Here is a 17,501-nt window from a genome sequence, read left to right on the forward strand (position 1 = left end):
CTGCTCTGACCATATCATTTATCTATAATTCGAACACTTCTGACAATAATTGGCTTAAGATGAGGTAAATAGCTTATCCATCCATGGTCAGTTAGTTACCATGAAAAAAGTACTAAAAGGCATGGATTATACACTTCAAAATAGCCAACGCTTTGTCAGTTAAAGCCTCATCTCTACAATATTTCGAGACAAAAAACTCTTAATAAGCGAGAGGAAGAAAGAAACACGTTTAAATAGAGAAAACAACCGACTTTGACTAATAATCTTGGCTAATACATTGTAATTCAGAGAAAGAAAGTAACTAAAAAGCATGGACTATTCACTTGTCAAGATAGCAAACATTTCATCAGTCTCATCCTCATCTCTTTCAACATTTCAAGAAAAAAACTCATAATAAGCGAAAGCGTTTGTCTACACTCTTGAAAATGCCATTAACACAAACAAGCCGTTATAATTAGTTTCAACGGGTCACAACTTTGATGAAAATATCAAATTGGAATTAAATGAAAATTTTCTGATGAGTTTCAATTTCCTCTGAGCGCCAAGAGTGATTCCGTATATCTTATGAAATGACCTAAATGCCTGCATGATTAACTTTCATTGTAACACCAATAGGCTAAGGGTGACATTTTAATTTGATATTACTAATTCCGATATGTTCTGGCGTCTTAATTAAATTTCGGTCGGCTGTTAGAAATGATGTACTCAACTTGGAGTTTGATTTGAAGCTGCGAATAGGTCTGTGGCTTCGCATGAGTAAAAGCGTAATTAACAAAGCGAATATAAGGCATTTTTTCTTCGGTGGCTGGATGATGGCCTCATGTAACTCGGGACATACTTAACGAGATGTGCACAATTGTTCTCAAAGTCCCGTGTGAGGGCTGTGAAAGTGCTGCCTTTCACATCTCGACTTGTTTAGCATATTGGACTTCCATGTCGTGATGGAAACACACGAAAAACTGATTATTACCTTGCACGCGTGGTCTTAGTTAAGAAGTTCCAAAATTAGTCTTAGGACAAGTCACAACCAGATTGCCGGGATGCGAACACTAAAATACGATTTGGAGAGCCACGTTATTCGCGGTGACGGCGTGGCGATTTCAGGGCCATAACAACAGTTTTTTCGCTCATTATTGGAACCGTAAACCTCCTCAAGGCAATAAGGCTATAGATATCTATATCATAATTACACATAACGTCCTTCCAATGACAAAATCTGCTTCTCTACAATAACAGGATTTGGCACCATGCACGTATTATGATATTAGCCTTGGTCAACTCTCCTCAGAAACAAGGGCCGTTACGGATTAGCGATCAGTATCGCACCTCAAGCATTCGGCAGGTAATTAACGATGGTCTTAATACAGTTAATTAATAGGGCCATTCTACAGAAGGGAACGAGCCTGGTCCTTCAATATGCCTATGACAACACTTCGGATTTTTTTTGCTGATATACCATGCCGAAACAACACAAATCTACTACACGACATTCATTGGTAAATAATCTGTCATAACATCTTGTTCTAAGGTAAAGGTAGTTAATCATCCCGATTGTTTAGCACGAGAGGATAATTAGCATCTTGTGATGCCAATTAAAGGTAACCTGTGGGTTTGCACTCCCAATTAAAGGCGATCTGTCGGCTCAAGTCGGCTTAAGTGAAAAAATGAGCCAATAGTTGGTTGAAGAGAAATATTTAGGGGGTGATTTGTTATCAATATTGATAAACTAATGATTTCGGATATAGATCCAACATCTTTCTGTGGGTTGCTGTGGGAATCTTATTCACTTCGGTTAACGATGAATTTGTACCTAAACAAAAGCATCAAATTTGAAAATAAAAGGTTTTTGAAAAGTACTATGACTTGATTTTACACTGTACTTCCATGTTCTTCGTATAGGCTTTTAACAGACGTCTTACATAATGACGCTTTGGATGCCATTCTCAAACGCAAAAGGTAGGCCAATATTGACATCGTAGTACATTTATAACTTTCTTTTTCTGGTTTCCGATGTAAAACAAAACATTGTCTTAACCATGAGAGGTTTCGCAGAACAAATGAGTCTATGATGTCAGTCTGAAGTCACTGCTCTTGCCTAAGTGCCATGCCCCGTAACCCGTCACCCCGAAAGGGTAGGAAAGTCCGAGGGTCACACCGATTTTTGTTACAATACGGCGATATGAATCCAGTCGTCACACCTCTCCGACCACCATACACATCTGCGCCAAAACGCGTCAGCAGTCGCATTCACCCCTGATTCTGAAACAGCCACTACAAGAAAGGATCGCGTCCATTACCACTTGATCAGATGCTAACGTTTACCATCCTCGCACGCTTTAATCACCGAGAAATTGCCGCGAATCTGATTTCGCTATTTTCCAATCGTTCATCGAATCATCGTATTTGGCTTAAACGCCTGTGTAATTGAATCAATGAGAAAATTGGCAATGATGAAAGCCGCAGTTAGGCGTAATTTGGTCACATAACGACATTCGCTTTATCCAAATGGCCATCTCTATAGAGTGCTGTCGTGATTTGTAACCAATTCGATTGGGGATGGAGATTGTTTGTCATTTTGTTCCTCTAGTTTAAGTGGTTGATGTTGAAATTATCCTGTTAGAGTTAATGTGAATATCGTCAGAATCTAGTTAGTGGGGCGAATGCGGATGACAAAGCGATGGATGCTGAGACTAGCGTCTGAAGTAACGACAGAACTTTAAGACAGTAACTGGATCAGTTAGGGGAGGAATTAACTGTGAAAAGATCAATCTACGTCGTCTTGAAGATGAGGTAGCCGGGCCATCTGCTGGCAGTAAACTATTTGTTGTCCGAAACATCGCTGATGTTTAGAAAAACAGTTCTTCTTCTTCAGCGTTCAACCTGCCTAAGTACTATAACCTCAGTCTTGTGGCGGAGATGAAGCGGCTTGTCGCCCGAAGGTCCGGCTGTGTTCCCCACAGCTTTTCTTCTAGAAAAACAGTGGAAACCTCATTTTCTGCAGTTTGGAGCTTGCCAAGAAGGTTTCACTTTCATCTGGTCACATCATAGCACAATGCTAAATGGCTATGATAAAATGTCTATAAAAGTCAATAGTTTAATTAAAGATGTTTTAAAATTTTGATAGAAAGATGCCTTGCCTTGTTTGTGTTCACTATTAGCCCCGAGACACTGCTCCAATAGTCAACTGTTTAGAAGTACTTCCTTTGTTGGTACATGCGTCATTTTTGAGTTCACAATGTTTTGTTTATTATTAATTTCTACGTAAGAAATATTGCTCCATAAGTGAATTCATATGTTTACTTTTGATATTTATATATAATATTTGGCGAGAGCAAATGAACAACACTTTCAGGTTCCAGGGAAAACATATTAGAAAGAAACATAAAACTGTCAACGTCTAATCAAAAATTAATACATGTTGTTCATAAAACCAGAATGTATGGAATTTCGCAATAGAAAAAGAAGCCATCCAACCACTTCAGACAAATTACAGAGAAATATGGCGGAGATGTCATAATATATACAATGTATGTTGTTTGCCTCTTCTGAAGAATCCTGAATTCCTATGTCAATAAATTTTCAATTTAGTTCTGATAAAACTACAGCCCTTTTCGGAGCTAAAAATGAAGCGATTTCATTAGAATATGTAACGTAACACCAAACGTTCTCAAAAGCGAGTGTAATAAATTACATGTACATGTATATTTTCTGTTCGATGACGGTATAATTTGATATGAAAAAACGACTTTACCCACAGGAGTGGCGCTCCTATAACTTTCTACAGAATTTATTTGATTGCTAAATTAAGTTTGATAGCGGTAGGCAGACTAAATTAATTTTGATTGGCGGGGAAGTTGAAATTCACAATATGGCTACGGCTATAATCCGCGGCTGAACCACCGATGGCTGCTTTTGACGCATCCTTCTTCCACTGAGCGGCCATTGGCGCTTTGTCTCCTCTAATTGTGGAGAGCGACGAACGACAATAAATATTTGCCCATCCTCAGATATGAATTTCTCCCTCATTATCTACTCTTGCGATATAACTTCAAGTGCGCCGAGGCAATTTTGACGAAATTCGTAATTTGAAGAAAATTGCGGACTCGAAGCGTTCGTCAATATTGTCCCACTATCAGGGATCCCTAGTCATTATTCAATATTCCCTCCGCGCCTCGACCGGCCTCATCTCTTACCAGATAATATGAGGTATGTTTAAATATACTTAGAAATTATTCACTTACTTTTTGCAGTCTCATGGCATCAGGAGTAACGTCATCTCCCGTTTAATTATTAAGTTTTGTTAATCAAACAAGCGAAATTGGTTTTCTCATGGTAGTGTATACACCGGTATTAAGTGAGCCAAGGGAAACATTCCCCGCATATTAGTCTCTAATAAGGCATCGCTAAGAACGGAAGCGCCGAGATTGCAAATATCGATGGCGCTTTGCATTTTCTTGCCGCGATTTAATCACCGACCCCTCATCACACGATGAGCAAATATACTCGAGAGACGATGCCTGGCTGGGTTGCAAGCCAGTTTAACACGTACCGAGCTCCACGCAATAAATCTGAAGAGTGTATGTATAAGAAATCAGCTCTGTTTAATTAATTTCGCTCCATCGTGTTGGATAAGACTAATTTGATTTTTATATGGTTCAAAGCAATTACACCCTCTTCTATCGTGCGGGGAACATTGATTTGAGTCTAATTTCATATACATTCAAAGATACTTAGTACATTTCAAGTAGGTAATAATCAAACTTTAACATTTCTCTCTTTATTTAAGTTAGATACCATTTTCGGTATTTGCTCGTTCCAAGCCTTCTTTGTTCTGCAAAAGCCTTTTATTTTTTGTAAACACCATTTTTTGGTTCGTAAATTCTGTAAGAAAAAAAAACTATTGCAGGTGTGTGTAAGACCGTTTACTGTCCAAAATGATACCGAATCCGACTGCTCAGGCTTATTGAAAGTACAGGAAATACATTCTGCCGAATACCTTTAGTTATCTCAACATACGCGGTACAAGGTATAGCCTTCACCTTGGAAAAACGCCATCTATTGCGAAATCACCTTAATTGAATATCGAAATTGGTTCAATATCGTTATTGTTGCATGCTGCTGATATGAACAACGAAACGAGTTAATGATTCTGTCATTTTCTATATCGGTGTATCAGCTATCAACAATGTAAAGGCAATTAATGAGAAGATATCACAGTAAGGGAGATTGACCGGTTAATTTTCGCATTGGGATTGCGCATTAAATATTTAGAAATTAATTTCAGGATTTCAATAGGTTTCCTATAGAGTCTGTAGCCTGGGGCACGAAACGTTTTGTTAACTCGCGTGACAGCTTAAGACTAATGGGATACAACACACCAAAACATCTGTAAACAAGACATAAATGTTGGAGAAGATCGTCATTAGTTTGCTGGGTTTCTCTTAACATCAAACAAAACCCGCTTATACGAAATAGATTTTCGCTAACGCGGCCCAACTTTGTCGATTGCAATTACCTTTCTAATTATCTTGTATTGAAACACTAAGCATTGGTGAATGGCAAAACATCATCTATGATTAAACCACCATTTGATAGTGATTGGGCTCCCGTAAATAGATTATATGCCCCACCTGTCCTAATTGCATTTTAGAGTAAATTAATTCCGCGAGTAAGGTTTCTTAGTCAATTTGTTCCGTATCGATAAAAATGGGATGGATAAATGGTCCGCTGATGGGGCGGATAACGCTGCCAAGGCGATTGCCTTTCAGTCTAGATCACCGAAGGTGTCGTAGAGAAGACGTTGTTGATCTTTCTGGCTCGGTAGAAATGGCAGGTACAAAGGCGGGTTATTGCATAACTGACCATTTGTAAGAAACATCACTTTCGATACTGCCACCCCTTCCTCTCAATGTAGTCCAGTTACGTTCATCAGTACGTAGCGACTCAAGCATCGAATTCTTCTCTCTTGCCGTAAGTTTGTTTAGCGAGGCGCCATCGGGATCCTTGGCCGATAGGAGTTCATTGCCTGCCCTGGCACTGGCCGGCAACATGCGCGAGGAACCTCTGTTGAAAGTCGCCAAAGAATGCAGTGTTCTGCTGTCCTGATCGAGGACACTGATACAAAACAGCAGCGACCCTTCCAGAGACGGGGCGGAATCCACGACCTTCTCTCCTGATTATAAGTCTGTCGTCGCTTTCTTCAATATATCATGGCAAATATCCCAGCACTGATTTCTCGAGAAGCAACTTTTGAGGTGTTAAACTGCGCCAGGAGTATAACGTTGCATCATATAAGCAGTACACACGTCCCAAACACACCAACGCCTCCAGAGGTCAAATCACTCATGTGCAGGGAGACGCTCATGTGTACAGCATTGAAGCAGGTGTAAAGGATGTCGAGGTACCTCAGACCTGTTTAAATATCAGTAACGTATCGGGCGGATCGAAGCGGCCTCGACGGAAGGATAGTGACATGTGCTTACAGCGAAAAGGGAGACTCAAGAGGAATTCATAGAGGCCTTGATGTCTCCTAACCGTTTGTGTTGCTCAACTGACACACGGCAAAGGGTAGCTCTAATCAATGGCACCATATTTGCTAGAACCTGGTTATCAAAAACGATACCCCTGAAGTGTCATAGCCGCAGGGGTGAGGCTGAAAACAAGACCTACCCTCAGGGTTAGCTAGCTAGTAGCTTTAGGGTACACTCTGGTGATATCTAAGTAAAGGTGCTGATTCGATGATGGTGGCAATTATTTTCTTTGTTTGACGTGCCATTTTTCATTTGCGGTTGATACTGATTTGAAGTGGGTACAGACAGGGGACGTGATTAATGTCAGCGCCGAGAGCGTGGCGTAATGCAGAAATACATCTTCACTGATCTTGTTAATATTTGCTCCGCATGAGGGTCAGCTGAGATAATGAAGTTCAAAGGAGTATTAGTCCAATTCAGTCGATTTGTTTTTGACCACTGCACAAAATGTAATATCGACAGGCTTTTTGATATCATAAACTGATGTTCGTGTCGATGTTCCCTATTATGAGGTAAGAGCGAAATATTAGACACGAATGATACGGAAAGCTATGTTGCCCAATTCGACTTCATGAAATATTAAGTTTCTTCCAAACTGTCTATTTTTTCAAATCTTCAATGTCAAATTGTGTTTCGAGGTGAAAAAACTAATTACATAACGAAAATAAATTCCGAAGAATTTCGCCATTAACCGGTCCAGGAGTGATTAGCACTGATTGTTGGAATTCATTTGCATCAGCTAATCATGTCTCAAGTTCAGACCTTGAGGTGCTTTTTTCTTGAATTCCTATCATTCTTTGCAGACCGCGTGGTAACTCTAAATTCCCTCAATTTAAACCGTTACTGAGCGGAACCACGGTGTCAAAGACTCCAGCAAGTCTTAATTCTCTCATTAGTGACACAAATAAAGGGATTTCACCATTATTCCACTCATAGATCCCTTTATCCCTTTCCCTGACCAGCAGACAAGGACCCAGTTGGTATCTCAGCATGATCATTCTCATCATATTAAACAAACATACACCCGAACCAAAAACGCCAACTTTCATCCGTACTTTGAAAGCAATTAGCGCCGGGCAAAGGAGTCCTTGGAGATTAATTACGCCTATTCCCCCCAAAAGGTAGTGAGATCAATGAGAAAAAAAGGATATCTTGTTGCCCATTATTTATACGTGTTGGCATTAATGTACCTAAAGAAGATTGGATCTGTGTAAAAAAGACGGATTTCATTAATCATACAATGGTCAGGTTACTTGGATTATCTCTATCCTGGATTAACCAATAAGGGTTCCATACCATACCATGTAGGCTTGTTTTGCTAAGGCTTTTGTCATCTATGCAAACACATTCCGCTAAGGGTCAACTCGGACACTTCAGCGTCTGTCACGAAATGTACAGAAATTATGATTAGCATTGGACCTAGCAAGCCTCCCTGGCGAACTCGCCCAGTTTGGGGATCAAGGGCCCCTTCTTCAACTGATATCAGATATGAAGTGTGTGCTAGGATAATGTGTTTAGAGGATATGTGGCTTATTATCTTTATCATTTGGTCAATCTACGTTTGCTCAGCGACACAAGATTATTAAAAAAGAAACGTTCACGAAATGAAATCTAACAGAATTGCCAATCTGTGGAGAACTAAAAAGGTATTAGTCTCGCTTATTCATTTATGCGAGAAAGCAGTAGCTGAAGAAGTACGAGAAGGAGAAGAAGGAGACTAAGAATATGACGAATCGGAGGATTTACCAGCCTTGTAAAAAGCCTGTTTAGTATAACTACGAACCGGTTCACTGATGAAAAAGTTGATAGAACCTGGGATGCTGTAGCGCTGCATCACAAAGCCAGCCAACTCCATCATCCCTAAACCGATTGTAAATTCTTTCTTGTATAATTATTTGCCAAATCAACCAATTAGAGGTAATGTGGATCCAGTTGCCGCTACAGAATAACATGTCTTGTTTCTCTTGGAAAACGAATCGTCAAATAAAAGATTGGCTTTGAATTAGCACTGCCAGATCAAGTTGCCAAAACGGTTGCATTTTTCACGTGAATGTGTTATTGGGTTTCTTTGCTTTGGGATCAGAGATAGTGGGTTTTTCAAGCTGTGTTATTACTGCCTTTAGGGGGATGAAAGCGAGGGGGAGTCGGAGTATTTTGTAAATGTTAAGAGACACATGGGACACTCCCGTGTAACCTTGGACCGCATTCCAATCCAGGCTTTACAGTTGAACATCTTCACAAAAAACACAGCGTTTGTGTTTGAAGCGGTTGTCTCCTGATATTTAAAAAAAGTTTTGGCCGGTGAGAGGAGTACATTGCCCTAATGATATCCTGGATAATTGCCATACCAGGAATATCATACCAGGGAAGCAATGTATACCTTTTTCATTTATGTTTGTGTCAGGGTTATTTGCGATAGCTACAGACATGCCAGATCAACTCGCTTATGGGGTCTGATACTTTTACCATTTATTCTGTGATGCATAAATTGTTTATTTCTGGGTCGATTTCTTCTTCATCGACAAGTTGATATTTTGCCAGCCATCATTTATTTTTACCAAGTTTTTACATGTGTTTATCTACCAAGGTTAGATATGTAGTGGTGTGATCTTTGGCTGAAAAGCATTCAAACCGTAAACCGTTCACTTTTCAAGACCACTATTGATGAACAAAGTACATTTTGGTCAATCAGGGTACCGAATGAAAAGTACAATTTTCTAAAGATTTATAATTGATTCAACACGAAACCTATTTGAAAGAGAAGCATCATTGAGAGTAATTCTATTTGAATATGCCACGAAAGGACCTTAATTCTATTTGAGATTGCGAGTCTCCATGAAAAATGTGGTGGACCCCTGATGTTCCATTCATAGAGAAAATAAGAGTTGGGTGTTTCGGTCGGCCTTTCGACCCAGCCGCGTCCTTTCAGCCTATTTCTCATGAATAGTATCGGTATAAAATTGTTATTTGTATAGACACCGGGCCTGGTATATATCTGATGAAACCCTGTGTCACTCAAAAGAAGCCGGCCTTTGATAGGCTTTCAAGTCGTTCCAACACCCGTTGGAACCGTTGGTCGAGAACACCGCCTATTGCGTACAAGCATCTAAATATTTGTCCTGAATTGGAAAAAGGATGTATTGTTGCTGTCAGCACCAGACATTGCCAGCACTGCAGGAATTCATGTTGAGTACATACCCGTGAAAGATCTCGAAATGGGACGACCCGTTCTAAACTGGGATGACACCAACTCTGAAAGAACATTGTTATTAACTCATTGTCACATATAACCCCCGCTGACAAAATTGTCCAGCATTTCTAAAGCGAACTGGTAATTATACCTTCCACCCATCGAAGCAGCCCACGATATTGGCCAACCTATCATGAATCGTGTCATTTCAACGTGGCTTTTAAATTACCGTCTTAACGTGGCAAAGAGTGGCTAATTAGTTTCTCCGTAAAATGATAAAAAAATCATAAGAAAGCGAGAGAGTAAATGGCGGTTTGCGCGCGGATCGCTCGTCCCACATTGTCAAGAACAGCGGCCCAGAGGAAGAAAGAGGATTCACTGGGGTAGATACCTTTCACGGCAGTGTAGAGGTTCCTTTTCAAGTACGCATTCACGAAACCTGCTGATGCGAACATCCTCAATGACCCAGACTTCAGTTGTCCATTTACTCCACGACACTATCTCTAGTTCGCTAACAATGGGGTAATTAGGTTACTCTAATTAGTTTATGTTAGAGTAAGGCTAACTCAGCCAATGTTGTTTACTTTCTTCTTTAAAGACCACGCGTCTCCGAAGGGATGGAGTTGAAAATAAACACCAGAGTAAAATACTTGGGCAAATATTTCTGTTCGAGGTTTTCTTTTCCTTTTATGCAGTCCTCGAGTGAACAATGGCCACTAAGTGCATTTACAGTACCCTAAGCTACCCAAATGGTGATACAAAAAGGATACATTCTCGCTGATGATGTGGAATTTTAATCCCTAGACTGACACGTGAAAGAACAATTGAGAGATTAGGCTGCCTGGCGGAGGTGGCGACTTAGATTCATAAATGGGACACTGAGATTTTCGATAGTGCAGCTGCCCCTTGCTATGGCTGCTACATTGTATCTAAGACATGATGTAATTGGACGAGGTATGTTAGCTGTCAGGAGTCTAGTGCTTGTCGAATGGCCCTAACCACGGCCGAGTTCCGTTGCCAACCCGCCCGACCACTGCCAGCAGCTACGAAGAATGACCACAACATACACCTCAACTCGCAAATTTAAATCTAATTACGAAAACACAATTTAATTTTTTCTTGCGAGAGCTTTGGGTTGGATTGAATTACACTGCATCAAAATAAAGTGTCCTGTGAAGAGTTAAGGAACCTCAGTCACCCAATAACCCGCTTTATAAAAGTTTTCTAAAGAAGGCTGTCCCTTCAGAAATGTTGTCAAGCCAGAGCCGTTGTAGATCTTAAACGATATGACTTAAATGAATCAAAAAGCGACTTTTTTATCATATTTGAATTAAATGAGATTTGAAATGAAGTTCTTTGAAGTTAACGAATCGTTTAATGTTAGTGCGGATGGCGCATTTAGGAAGCAAATGTCACTTGTAATCTGGATACGATGGTTATCAAATCAAACCTTTGAAGAAAATGTCAAGCGATTCTTTATAAGTCATAATTTTTATGATAGTGACTGTTTAACGAGGATCAAATGACTGGAGGACAATGGTTGAAACCACAACGCACTTGTCGTATTTGTTTCATTGTCGCCCTTTCAATAGCAGGACGCGATCCAGCATAGATCTGCAAATCGTCATTTGAGGTGGCGTTTTGAGATCGAGATGCATTTTCTTTCGTGAACTGACGCGGCAGAAAGAAACCCGGGCGTTTTTTAATTTCTTTTTTTTGTGAGAAATAGACGATTACTAAATTAGCAAGCCTCCTTTAAATGCAAACCAGTTCATGTATGGTCGACCGTGTTGCGTAGTACGCGTGCTCTTTATAGTTTCGACACGAATGTAATCGAGACAGTACGGTTGTACAGTATAAGTACTTACATTTATTTTCGTCCCGAATACAAATAGTTGTCTTACTTATAAGCAAAGCGCAGCAGAAGGGAAGGAGGAGAGGTGATTGCAAAATTACCTTCCGCGGTAACTTTTACTAGTTTAAATAAGCTTTCGATGCAATACAAAATTCGGATTAATATTTTACTAAACCCCGCATCAGTTCATTCCAGAGCGCTAGAGTATGCAAATAAGTACATTGTACTGTCAAGTTAAGTGGAATTTATTTTATGGTTAAATAATAAATTTGCGGAATTCAATATATATTCATGATCCCATCATCATTTCAACTGTAAATTTTTAGATAAAAAGGCCATCTAGCTCAGTCTGCATGAGGTATACAAAATTTACAGGTGTAAACCTTTCACTGCAGAACAATGTAGAATACTAAGCGTGGAAATGAATAAAATGAAATCGCTTAATTCTAAGTTTTAAACTATTCAATTCACAACTACTGATGGCACATTTTTAATACATTTTAATACATGTTTTAATACATGTTACTCACGATGTTTGAACACATGTTCCTTATTTGTTTTATCTAGTATTAGAATGCTGCTGGTCCGGGTAATGGAATCTGGACCATCTCAATATCATACTAGCTACATGTAACAACAGGGATTTGCTTCTCTGCAAAAAATGGCCTTATGCGGTATTCAATGTATTGTAACGCCGGGCAGATGGGTCCAACAATTGGTTTCGAATTTAATCACTGCAGCAATGAGAGTTAACCCGGCCGAGAGGTCCGTTCACCGTAGACAGTGAAAGACAGGAGAGACATCGAGATGGTCAATAAATCGGGTCAAGCAAGGGCCAACTTCAAGTTTTGGTTGCTAATTAAAGTAAAATTGCGAGCTAGCCAAAGCTGTAGCAGTCAATTATATCAAACATTGGTAGCTTTGATAAATGTGATTCCTTTGGAACGACCAGATAGATGCCTCTTTCTCATCCCTACGACCTGCAAAGAAAATAATCGGCTGTTTTCTTCTCTAATTGGCAGGCTTTATTTATTAACGATCTTCCTACAATTGTACTTCTCTCCTTTTCCAATTTGCAGATGGTCAACTCGATTGGAGGTGAATCCTATTTAGTTCCAATTTCATTTCACGATCTAAAAGACCATGATTCCTATTCTTGTTGCCAAAAGTAACAAAATGGTACACAATGCCCCGAAGCTACTAATTAGAGGGAGAACATGAAGAACGGAATTTGACGGCTATTAAATGTGCTTACTTATCTCTTGGTATCTTCACTTTCCAAATTCTTAATTGGTGTCCATCCATCCTTTTGTTCAGGGCTTTCTCAAGGAGGAAGACAAGATACAAAGCATCTTTAGAAAAGTTGCAGCCTGTAATTGGGACGGTACTTTGAGTCAACAGAGACACTAGGGAAGATATAGTCTTGTTCTGGACATTGATAATAAAAGGCAAATTCTTCCAGATTTTCTGCATGGGGAGACTCACTGCGCCACTTGCGGCACTCAGTAGCCGGCGTATTCAGGAAGACAACATGACGACCAGCCCCCCACGGAGCCAAACCATTGATTCCCGTGACGGAACCCATCCAGAAATCTGTGATGATAACTAGCAAGGTCAATCTTATTTTTGGATGCTGGACAATGAATCTGTAACTCATCCCTAATAGTCATTTGCTCGTCCTTTTGTGTTAGGGAGACACGGAGACCATGATAATAAGGGTGATCCTCATAACAGTTGGTTAACCATGAAAGTGACGGCCACAGCCTTAGACGTGCCGTGTAATTTGGACAATTTCCACTTCCTTGAATTTTATGGTAATCTGGCCGGCATAACATCGGAACGCTTGTAGATACAGACAACAATGGTGGCAAAATTGTTTAACCGACTTCGTGATATTGGTCTGCGTCACATATCACAAACTGATTATATTTCAAAGTCCGCCCCAGTCTGTTAAATGGGCTGCCCTTACAAATTCTCAATCGGGACATCGCTATGTTCATGCAGGCATGTGCCTCACCGCCCAAGCCATTCTGGCCTAAAAGGTTGCCCCTGCTCCCGAATTAGATGGGCGGAGTCGACCCGTTTCACGATACCGCAGAAATGGCTGTCTTGGGTAACGTAAACAGTGATTACATCTGACAGATGGTGGTTCAGTTTAAATACAATGGCATCTTAATTAGGACCCTGGTAAAATTAGTTGAAATGCTTTGTAAATTGATCAGGTTTGCAATGGCCGGGTGTTTTGTGGTTTTCAAACGCTCGAGTTGCTTCCCTCCCGTAGTTCACCTTCAGATGAGTAGGTCGAAAAGTCAAAACTAGCCAGGTCAAAAAATGGACCACCTGCGACTTTGGCGATTGCAAGCAGTTTTGGTAACATGTTGGCCCTTTTGACCATTGTTGTTGGTACCTTTGACGCCATTTTTCTAAATTATGAAAATAAATTTTCGAGACCCTGGATGAGTCCTTTTCTTATAAAGGACACTCGAGTTCTGGCCGTCCAGAAACCGTGACCATCTCATGTTAAGACCACCAAGCCCGCTTTACCAAGACGATGATAGGATTCGGAAAAGGACAAAAGTGCATTGTAATGATTAAAAAGAAGTTCCTATCTATCCAGGGTTTCGTGAAATTCACTGTAATGATGGTTTGAAAAATGGTATCAAAGGTGCTATGCTTTTCGGAAAAAAATTCGGTCGAATCCCTTTTTCACACTATTCATTACTTTTGATTCCGTTACATACATCACAGGCATAACAGGAGTAACTGTGATTTAAATTACGTCACTACGCATAGGGCCGCTGGGGCCGCTCTTTTGAATCTAACTATCCGATTCCCCAAGCGCCCGCGAACGAGGAAACACGCCAAAGACTGCATTCCTTTTCTAACATGTTCACTGGCAAATGTAAGAAGACTTGGAACAAACATTGATTGAGAAATAAGTTTGTGGCTTAAACGATGGACATCTGAACTCAGTATCAACCGCTTTTTTATTACATAACCAATTGTTGTTAATCCCCAGGTTTTTCACTTCGTGAATCTAATAAAGAGTTTGCCCTCCCATCTCTTTCCTTCTTGAGTGAATTAAATTCTCACCTTTCTCATTAGTTTCTTGTTGAGAGAATACCCTAACCGACAAAGATGAATTCCTTGGCCAATTCGCCAGAAACATCAGTAGCTTCTGTGAAATGAAACAAATCGTGATATCCCTGGGGCATATTGCCATGCTGGTGATGAGGTTCCACGGGAAAATATCAAAATCTGTGAAGAATCCAAATCGGATTTACAGAATTTATATTAATAGTCTAAAGCATTAGAAGCCAATTTCGAACTCCACTTTCACCATTATCAAGTTTAATAATAAAAGTGGAAGAAACTCGTCAGATTTACTATCTAGTTCCTGTACTTAATTGGTTCCTTAAATTTACAAACGTCATGACACCTCGAAACATAATGCGACTCTCAAATGGCATTATTTTATTCAGATTGGCTGTGAAGCTACAATAAAACCCGCAATGAAAGTGGTTTGATACTCCCTGAGGCTCGGTCCCCACGAACACAGCGGGGATATAATCCTTACTGAACAGTGCCAATGACAATATTAATAATCTCCTCCCGATGTTTCCAAGCGTCTAATAGCCGCAGGCCGATGGCTAGATAACCACGATAAATATGATATGATTTCTTGATTCGTTTTGCCGGTAATGAAAGCAGTCTATTATTGATCATTACTAATATTGGCTAAATTGGACGCTGATCACGCCTAATAGGCAATTTCACGCATAATATCAAAGCGACCAGCGATATGATAAGTTGACAAACGGAGGCTCTCCTATTACCGATCTCGGGGAGCTTGTACTGGAGGGGTCGGCGGTGTAATTGAAATGTTCAGTCGTGGGAATGCCGCCAGGCTGAGGAGATTCTCCTTGGGTTTCACAGGACTGATGATGGTAACACCGTGTAAGACGAAGGAGCACAACAGATATACTCACTCCCATTAACAGTGTTATCAAACGCGTTAACGCTTTGGTTTTTAACATTATAGGGCTATATCCACATATCAAGCGTTTTACACTGCGTAAATCACGTATCAAGCCCACGCAGGCTGACGTGTGCCTAAAAGGCGTATATAGATTTTGCAACCGTATGGCATTTTGCAGCGCAGAGAGTATAAATGATAGGCTAGACCCTAATAAACGGATACTGGCCAATTGGGAAGCCTTTGCCCCTAATGCAGGCCTTGCTACGGGCGAGCGAATTGACCAAAACCCCGATTGGAACCATCACAATAGTATTCGAAGTTGTCGACATGACGCTAGAAAGCCCCACCACTGCTTCCCTATCATTCATCAAAGGCAACATATTTTAACATCATCGAATCGGAATCATTATGACACAGTGAGGGGGTTCCACCAGTTTTGACAGTTCTTGAAGTACATGTATATGGAGTTTTGACGCCAACGACGCAGCAATTTCCCCCAAGCGGCTCGAAGACAGTGCCTGTGGCAGCAACCCGCCATGGGCACATTCGCCTTGCCTCTCCCGGTCTCTCGGAGAGATCGCCTCTTCATCTTCTTTGTCAAGAATATTCAATTACTACGATATTATCTGACAGAAGAGTCTGTCAACAAGAAATGCAGCTAGCTCATAACTTAACTCCTGTTTACACAATCAATGTCTTTGGTCAGCCAGGCAATTAATGCGTCATATTAATATATTGCTGGGACTTGGCAATAAAGGGATTCATATGAAACGACGATGGAATACAGGCCAGTGCCCAGTATAAATACTGCGATTTCCTGTGACTAACATGGCAGAGATTCGCCTTCGATTCTTCTCATGACCGGGAGGAGCATCACCGGAGATGAAACCGAGGCGGAACATGATCCGATAAAAAAGCTTGGCAAACACTCTGCTGGCGCGTTCATTGATTGAACCCGATACAAAGATATTTTGTCTTACTAATCAGCGTTTTATTGCAACTTAAACGGAACCCAGCCGTAGGCTAGCGTCTTATTGGTTAAGAAGTGGTAGGGATGAGATAAGGGCCGTGTCGTCGTTATTAACTGAGATGGTACTGTGTACACGGGAGTAATATGGCAGTGGGAAAGGCGAAGGTTGTTCTCTGTCAAGGGAAGCGATGATGATGAGTACCAAAATGAATGTCAAGCGACTAATTCGGAGGTTATTAGCACCATACTCAATGAGATGGGAGTCAATTTATCCTTGCTGTATAGTTTCTTTGGGAGTCACTGAAACAGCCATGCATATAACAGCCTAACTCTTGTCTCAGTATGGCAGGAAAAGTTGATTTGCAACCCCATCCGACCATAAAGCAAAAAGCCAGCTAAACAGACAGAAATGTTAGATATCATGCTGTCCCTTCACGGCAAAAGGAGTTTTGCAGCCGAGAGAGCCAATAGTACTCGACCACACATCTAGCACTCAGGCCACTGTTATGACACTACCAGCAGTATTACACTGCTGCTGGTACCTAATGATTCAACAGCAACTGACAACGGTACATTCAGTTTACCTTCAATAGCACCGGCTGTTAACCATTATTAAGGTTCAATTCAATGTTGTTTTTATGCTTAATATCGAATACAGGTGTCGTCTTTCGTCAAAAGATGTACCGACACACGTTAAAACCATTATTCAAAGCCCTTTTGTCAGCTTACCAGCAGTATTAAAATTAATCATTACATTTTTATGCAGTGGACAATTTAATTTGGAATGGGGTATCCAGGCCGCATCAATTCCTCTAATGAAGATTTGTAATTCAAAAATTTAGAATAGGGTATAAAATTTACGTGTCAGGTGTTTGTATAAACATATCTGAAAAAATCCTCGATAAATGCCTATCCTCGCGAATGCTGACAACTACATGTATGAACAACGCCAATCATGGCCTTATCTTCGAGATCAG

Source organism: Lineus longissimus, chromosome 2, assembly GCF_910592395.1.
Source record: "Lineus longissimus chromosome 2, tnLinLong1.2, whole genome shotgun sequence".
NCBI classification, from domain to species: Eukaryota; Metazoa; Nemertea; class Pilidiophora; order Heteronemertea; family Lineidae; genus Lineus; species Lineus longissimus.